We start from the raw sequence: 8,922 nt of genomic DNA on the forward strand, positions 1-8,922 counted from the left end.
GTTTCACTTCAACAATCATCAGAAGTCAGAGATACTTGTTCTGCTGCGGTTCCACAGGGAGGCCTACCACCAGGGGGTTCCACGTGTTTAACACCGGGGGGTTCCACGTGTTTAACACCAGGTGTTCCACGTGTTTAACACCGGGGGGTTCCACGTGTTTAACACCAGGGGGTTCCACGTGTTTAACACCGGGGGGTTCCACGTGTTTAACACCAGGGGTTCAACGTGTTTAACACCCGGGGGGTTCCACGTGTTTAACACCAGGGGTTCCACGTGTTTAACACCCGGGGGGTTCCACGTGTTTAACACCAGGTGTTCCACGTGTTTAACACCAGGGGTTCCACGTGTTTAACACCAGGGGGTTCCACGTGTTTAACACCAGGTGTTCCACGTGTTTAACACCAGGGGTTCCACGTGTTTAACACCAGGGGGTTCCACGTGTTTAACACCAGGTGTTCCACGTGTTTAACACCAGGGGGTTCCACGTGTTTAACACCGGGGGGTTCCACGTGTTTAACACCAGGGGTTCCACGTGTTTAACACCCGGGGGGTTCCACGTGTTTAACACCAGGTGTTCCACGTGTTTAACACCAGGTGTTCCACGTGTTTAACACCAGGGGGTTCCACGTGTTTAACACCAGGTGTTCCACGTGTTTAACACCAGGGGTTCCACGTGTTTAACACCAGGGGGTTCCACGTGTTTAACACCAGGTGTTCCACGTGTTTAACACCAGGGGGTTCCACGTGTTTAACACCAGGTGTTCCACGTGTTTAACACCAGGGGTTCCACGTGTTTAACACCAGGGGGTTCCACGTGTTTAACACCAGGGGGTTCCACGTGTTTAACACCGGGGGTTCCACGTGTTTAACACCGGGGGGTTCCACGTGTTTAACACCAGGGGTTCCACGTGTTTAACACCCGGGGGGTTCCACGTGTTTAACACCAGGGGTTCCACGTGTTTAACACCAGGGGTTCCACGTGTTTAACACCAGGTGTTCCACGTGTTTAACACCAGGGGGTTCCACGTGTTTAACACCGGGGGGTTCCACGTGTTTAACACCGGGTGTTCCACGTGTTTAACACCGTGGGGTTCCACGTGTTTAACACCCGGGGGGTTCCACGTGTTTAACACCAGGTGTTCCACGTGTTTAACACCAGGGGGTTCCACGTGTTTAACACCAGGGGGTTCCACGTGTTTAACACCGGGGGGTTCCACGTGTTTAACACCAGGGGGTTCCACGTGTTTAACACCGGGGGGTTCCACGTGTTTAACACCAGGGGGTTCCACGTGTTTAACACCAGGGGTTCCACGTGTTTAACACCAGGTGTTCCACGTGTTTAACACCCGGGGTTCCACGTGTTTAACACCGGGGGGTTCCACGTGTTTAACACCCGGGGGGTTCCACGTGTTTAACACCGGGGGGTTCCACGTGTTTAACACCCGGGGGGTTCCACGTGTTTAACACCGGGGGGTTCCACGTGTTTAACACCCGCGGTTCCACGTGTTTAACACCGGGGGGTTCCACGTGTTTAACACCGGGGGGTTCCACGTGTTTAACACCGTGGGGTTCCACGTGTTTAACACCAGGTGTTCCACGTCTTTAACACCGGGTGTTCCACGTGTTTAACACCAGGGGGTTCCACGTGTTTAACACCGGGGGGTTCCACGTGTTTAACACCAGGGGTTCCACGTGTTTAACACCAGGGGGTTCCACGTGTTTAACACCAGGGGGTTCCACGTGTTTAACACCAGGTGTTCCACGTGTTTAACACCAGGGGTTCCACGTGTTTAACACCAGGGGGTTCCACGTGTTTAACACCGGGGGTTCCACGTGTTTAACACCTGAGGGTTCCACGTGTTTCACACCCGGGGGGTTCCACGTGTTTAACACCAGGTGTTCCACGTGTTTAACACCAGGTGTTCCACGTCTTTAACACCGGGTGTTCCACGTGTTTAACACCAGGGGGTTCCACGTGTTTAACACCTGAGGGTTCCACGTGTTTAACACCAGGTGTTCCACGTGTTTAACACCAGGTGTTCCACGTGTTTAACACCGGGGGGTTCCACGTGTTTAACACCAAGGGTTCCACGTGTTTAACACCCGAGGGTTCCACGTGTTTAACACCAGGTGTTCCACGTGTTTAACACCAGGGGTTCCACGTGTTTAACACCAGGGGGTTCCACGTGTTTAACACCCGGTGTTCCACGTGTTTAACACCGGGGGGTTCCACGTGTTTAACACCAGGGGTTCCACGTGTTTAACACCGGGTGTTCCACGTGTTTAACACCAGGGGGTTCCACGTGTTTAACACCGGGGGTTCCACGTGTTTAACACCGGGGGGTTCCACGTGTTTAACACCCGGTGTTCCACGTGTTTAACACCGGGGGGTTCCACGTGTTTAACACCGGGGGGTTCCACGTGTTTAACACCGGGGGGTTCCACGTGTTTAACACCCGGTGTTCCACGTGTTTAACACCGGGGGGTTCCACGTGTTTAACACCGGGGGGTTCCACGTGTTTAACACCAGGTGTTCCACGTGTTTAACACCGGGGGGTTCCACGTGTTTAACACCGGGGGTTCCACGTGTTTAACACCAGGGGTTCCACGTGACATTTTGGTTGAAGGTTTCTGTCAGAGACTTGTGGCTGCTTTTATTGTGAAGGCTGATATCCTGAGTTCCTGTAGGAGTCTGTCAGCATAAAGCAGGAAGGGTGTTTGTTGGTTTTCAGACACAAACTGTTTCATTCCTGCGGCCTTCGTCACGTCTCCTCCCTGAACGTCTGGCAGCTGTTTTCAGCTGCAGCTGCTCGGCGTTTGTCTTAATTCATGTGATTCATGATGATGTTTCACTTCAACAAACATCAGAAGTCAGAGATACTTGTTCTGCTGCGGTTCCACAGGGTGGCCTACCACCAGGGGGTTCCACGTGTTTAACACCGGGGGGTTCCACGTGTTTAACACCAGGTGTTCCACGTGTTTAACACCGGGGGGTTCCACGTGTTTAACACCAGGGGGTTCCACGTGTTTAACACCAGGTGTTCCACGTGTTTAACACCAGGGGGTTCCACGTGTTTAACACCGGGGGGTTCCACGTGTTTAACACCAGGGGTTCCACGTGTTTAACACCCGGGGGGTTCCACGTGTTTAACACCGGGGGGTTCCACGTGTTTAACACCGGGGGGTTCCACGTGTTTAACACCAGGGGGTTCCACGTGTTTAACACCGGGGGGTTCCACGTGTTTAACACCAGGGGTTCCACGTGTTTAACACCCGGGGGGTTCCACGTGTTTAACACCAGGGGTTCCACGTGTTTAACACCCGGGGGGTTCCACGTGTTTAACACCAGGTGTTCCACGTGTTTAACACCAGGGGTTCCACGTGTTTAACACCAGGGGGTTCCACGTGTTTAACACCAGGTGTTCCACGTGTTTAACACCAGGGGTTCCACGTGTTTAACACCAGGTGTTCCACGTGTTTAACACCAGGGGGTTCCACGTGTTTAACACCAGGGGGTTCCACGTGTTTAACACCAGGGGTTCCACGTGTTTAACACCAGGTGTTCCACGTGTTTAACACCAGGGGGTTCCACGTGTTTAACAGCCGAGGGTTCCACGTGTTTAACACCAGGTGTTCCACGTGTTTAACACCCGGGGGGTTCCACGTGTTTAACACCAGGGGTTCCACGTGTTTAACACCAGGTGTTCCACGTGTTTAACACCAGGGGGTTCCACGTGTTTAACACCAGGGGGTTCCACGTGTTTAACACCAGGGGGTTCCACGTGTTTAACACCAGGGGTTCCACGTGTTTAACACCCGGGGGGTTCCACGTGTTTAACACCAGGTGTTCCACGTGTTTAACACCAGGGGTTCCACGTGTTTAACACCAGGGGGTTCCACGTGTTTAACACCAGGTGTTCCACGTGTTTAACACCAGGGGTTCCACGTGTTTAACACCAGGGGGTTCCACGTGTTTAACACCAGGGGTTCCACGTGTTTAACACCAGGGGGTTCCACGTGTTTAACACCAGGTGTTCCACGTGTTTAACACCAGGGGTTCCACGTGTTTAACACCAGGTGTTCCACGTGTTTAACACCAGGGGGTTCCACGTGTTTAACACCAGGGGTTCCACGTGTTTAACACCAGGTGTTCCACGTGTTTAACACCAGGGGGTTCCACGTGTTTAACACCAGGGGGTTCCACGTGTTTAACAGCCGAGGGTTCCACGTGTTTAACACCAGGTGTTCCACGTGTTTAACACCCGGGGGGTTCCACGTGTTTAACACCAGGTGTTCCACGTGTTTAACACCAGGGGTTCCACGTGTTTAACACCAGGTGTTCCACGTGTTTAACACCAGGGGGTTCCACGTGTTTAACACCAGGGGGTTCCACGTGTTTAACACCAGGGGTTCCACGTGTTTAACACCAGGTGTTCCACGTGTTTAACACCGAGGGTTCCACGTGTTTAACACCAGGGGGTTCCACGTGTTTAACACCAGGTGTTCCACGTGTTTAACACCAGGGGGTTCCACGTGTTTAACACCGGGGGGTTCCACGTGTTTAACACCAGGGGGTTCCACGTGTTTAACACCAGGGGTTCCACGTGTTTAACTCCAAGGGTTCCACGTGTTTAACACCCGAGGGTTCCACGTGTTTAACACCAGGTGTTCCACGTGTTTAACACCAGGGGTTCCACGTGTTTAACACCAGGGGGTTCCACGTGTTTAACACCCGGTGTTCCACGTGTTTAACACCGGGGGGTTCCACGTGTTTAACACCGGGGGGTTCCACGTGTTTAACACCCGGTGTTCCACGTGTTTAACACCGGGGGGTTCCACGTGTTTAACACCGGGGGGTTCCACGTGTTTAACACCGGGGGGTTCCACGTGTTTAACACCAGGTGTTCCACGTGTTTAACACCGGGGGGTTCCACGTGTTTAACACCGGGGGTTCCACGTGTTTAACACCAGGGGTTCCACGTGTTTAACACCCGGGGGGTTCCACGTGTTTAACACCAGGTGTTCCACGTGTTTAACACCAGGGGTTCCACGTGTTTAACACCAGGGGGTTCCACGTGTTTAACACCAGGTGTTCCACGTGTTTAACACCAGGGGTTCCACGTGTTTAACACCAGGGGGTTCCACGTGTTTAACACCAGGTGTTCCACGTGTTTAACACCAGGGGGTTCCACGTGTTTAACACCGGGGGGTTCCACGTGTTTAACACCAGGGGTTCCACGTGTTTAACACCCGGGGGGTTCCACGTGTTTAACACCAGGTGTTCCACGTGTTTAACACCAGGTGTTCCACGTGTTTAACACCAGGGGGTTCCACGTGTTTAACACCAGGTGTTCCACGTGTTTAACACCAGGGGTTCCACGTGTTTAACACCAGGGGGTTCCACGTGTTTAACACCAGGTGTTCCACGTGTTTAACACCAGGGGGTTCCACGTGTTTAACACCAGGTGTTCCACGTGTTTAACACCAGGGGTTCCACGTGTTTAACACCAGGGGGTTCCACGTGTTTAACACCAGGGGGTTCCACGTGTTTAACACCGGGGGTTCCACGTGTTTAACACCGGGGGGTTCCACGTGTTTAACACCAGGGGTTCCACGTGTTTAACACCCGGGGGGTTCCACGTGTTTAACACCAGGGGTTCCACGTGTTTAACACCAGGGGTTCCACGTGTTTAACACCAGGTGTTCCACGTGTTTAACACCAGGGGGTTCCACGTGTTTAACACCGGGGGGTTCCACGTGTTTAACACCGGGTGTTCCACGTGTTTAACACCGTGGGGTTCCACGTGTTTAACACCCGGGGGGTTCCACGTGTTTAACACCAGGTGTTCCACGTGTTTAACACCAGGGGGTTCCACGTGTTTAACACCAGGGGGTTCCACGTGTTTAACACCGGGGGGTTCCACGTGTTTAACACCAGGGGGTTCCACGTGTTTAACACCGGGGGGTTCCACGTGTTTAACACCAGGGGGTTCCACGTGTTTAACACCAGGGGTTCCACGTGTTTAACACCAGGTGTTCCACGTGTTTAACACCCGGGGTTCCACGTGTTTAACACCGGGGGGTTCCACGTGTTTAACACCAGGTGTTCCACGTGTTTAACACCAGGTGTTCCACGTGTTTAACACCAGGGGGGTTCCACGTGTTTAACACCGGGGGGTTCCACGTGTTTAACACCGGGGGTTCCACATGTTTAACACCAGGTGTTCCACGTGTTTAACACCAGGGGGTTCCACGTGTTTAACACCAGGTGTTCCACGTGTTTAACACCAGGTGTTCCACGTGTTTAACACCAGGTGTTCCACGTGTTTAACACCAGGGGTTCCACGTGTTTAACACCAGGTGTTCCACGTGTTTAACACCAGGGGTTCCACGTGTTTAACACCAGGTGTTCCACGTGTTTAACACCAGGTGTTCCACGTGTTTAACACCAGGTGTTCCACGTGTTTAACACCGAGGGTTCCACGTGTTTAACACCAGGGGGTTCCACGTGTTTAACACCAGGTGTTCCACGTGTTTAACACCAGGGGGTTCCACGTGTTTAACACCGGGGGGTTCCACGTGTTTAACACCAGGGGGTTCCACGTGTTTAACACCAGGGGTTCCACGTGTTTAACACCAAGGGTTCCACGTGTTTAACACCCGAGGGTTCCACGTGTTTAACACCAGGTGTTCCACGTGTTTAACACCAGGGGTTCCACGTGTTTAACACCAGGGGGTTCCACGTGTTTAACACCCGGTGTTCCACGTGTTTAACACCGGGGGGTTCCACGTGTTTAACACCGGGGGGTTCCACGTGTTTAACACCCGGTGTTCCACGTGTTTAACACCGGGGGGTTCCACGTGTTTAACACCGGGGGGTTCCACGTATTTAACACCGGGGGGTTCCACGTGTTTAACACCAGGTGTTCCACGTGTTTAACACCGGGGGGTTCCACGTGTTTAACACCGGGGGTTCCACGTGTTTAACACCGGGGGGTTCCACGTGTTTAACACCAGGGGTTCCACGTGTTTAACACCAGGGGGGTTCCACGTGTTTAACACCAGGGGGTTCCACGTGACATTTTGGTTGAAGGTTTCTGTCAGAGACTTGTGGCTGCTTTTATTGTGAAGGCTGATATCCTGAGTTCCTGTAGGAGTCTGTCAGCATAAAGCAGGAAGGGTGTTTGTTGGTTTTCAGACACAAACTGTTTCATTCCTGCGGCCTTCGTCACGTCTCCTCCCTGAACGTCTGGCAGCTGTTTTCAGCTGCAGCTGCTCGGCGTTTGTCTTAATTCATGTGATTCATGATGATGTTTCACTTCAACAATCATCAGAAGTCAGAGATACTTGTTCTGCTGCGGTTCCACAGGGAGGCCTACCACCAGGGGGTTCCACGTGTTTAACACCGGGGGGTTCCACGTGTTTAACACCAGGTGTTCCACGTGTTTAACACCGGGGGGTTCCACGTGTTTAACACCAGGGGGTTCCACGTGTTTAACACCGGGGGGTTCCACGTGTTTAACACCAGGGGTTCAACGTGTTTAACACCCGGGGGGTTCCACGTGTTTAACACCAGGGGTTCCACGTGTTTAACACCCGGGGGGTTCCACGTGTTTAACACCAGGTGTTCCACGTGTTTAACACCAGGGGTTCCACGTGTTTAACACCAGGGGGTTCCACGTGTTTAACACCAGGTGTTCCACGTGTTTAACACCAGGGGTTCCACGTGTTTAACACCAGGGGGTTCCACGTGTTTAACACCAGGTGTTCCACGTGTTTAACACCAGGGGGTTCCACGTGTTTAACACCGGGGGGTTCCACGTGTTTAACACCAGGGGTTCCACGTGTTTAACACCCGGGGGGTTCCACGTGTTTAACACCAGGTGTTCCACGTGTTTAACACCAGGTGTTCCACGTGTTTAACACCAGGGGGTTCCACGTGTTTAACACCAGGTGTTCCACGTGTTTAACACCAGGGGTTCCACGTGTTTAACACCAGGGGGTTCCACGTGTTTAACACCAGGTGTTCCACGTGTTTAACACCAGGGGGTTCCACGTGTTTAACACCAGGTGTTCCACGTGTTTAACACCAGGGGTTCCACGTGTTTAACACCAGGGGGTTCCACGTGTTTAACACCAGGGGGTTCCACGTGTTTAACACCGGGGGTTCCACGTGTTTAACACCGGGGGGTTCCACGTGTTTAACACCAGGGGTTCCACGTGTTTAACACCCGGGGGGTTCCACGTGTTTAACACCAGGGGTTCCACGTGTTTAACACCAGGGGTTCCACGTGTTTAACACCAGGTGTTCCACGTGTTTAACACCAGGGGGTTCCACGTGTTTAACACCGGGGGGTTCCACGTGTTTAACACCAGGTGTTCCACGTGTTTAACACCAGGTGTTCCACGTGTTTAACACCAGGGGGTTCCACGTGTTTAACACCAGGTGTTCCACGTGTTTAACACCAGGGGTTCCACGTGTTTAACACCAGGGGGTTCCACGTGTTTAACACCAGGTGTTCCACGTGTTTAACACCAGGGGGTTCCACGTGTTTAACACCAGGTGTTCCACGTGTTTAACACCAGGGGTTCCACGTGTTTAACACCAGGGGGTTCCACGTGTTTAACACCAGGGGGTTCCACGTGTTTAACACCGGGGGTTCCACGTGTTTAACACCGGGGGGTTCCACGTGTTTAACACCAGGGGTTCCACGTGTTTAACACCCGGGGGGTTCCACGTGTTTAACACCAGGGGTTCCACGTGTTTAACACCAGGGGTTCCACGTGTTTAACACCAGGTGTTCCACGTGTTTAACACCAGGGGGTTCCACGTGTTTAACACCGGGGGGTTCCACGTGTTTAACACCGGGTGTTCCACGTGTTTAACACCGTGGGGTTCCACGTGTTTAACACCCGGGGGGT

Source organism: Leuresthes tenuis, unplaced genomic scaffold, assembly GCF_036924035.1.
Source record: "Leuresthes tenuis unplaced genomic scaffold, fLeuTen1.0.hap1 SCAF_4, whole genome shotgun sequence".
Taxonomy (NCBI): domain Eukaryota; kingdom Metazoa; phylum Chordata; class Actinopteri; order Atheriniformes; family Atherinopsidae; genus Leuresthes; species Leuresthes tenuis.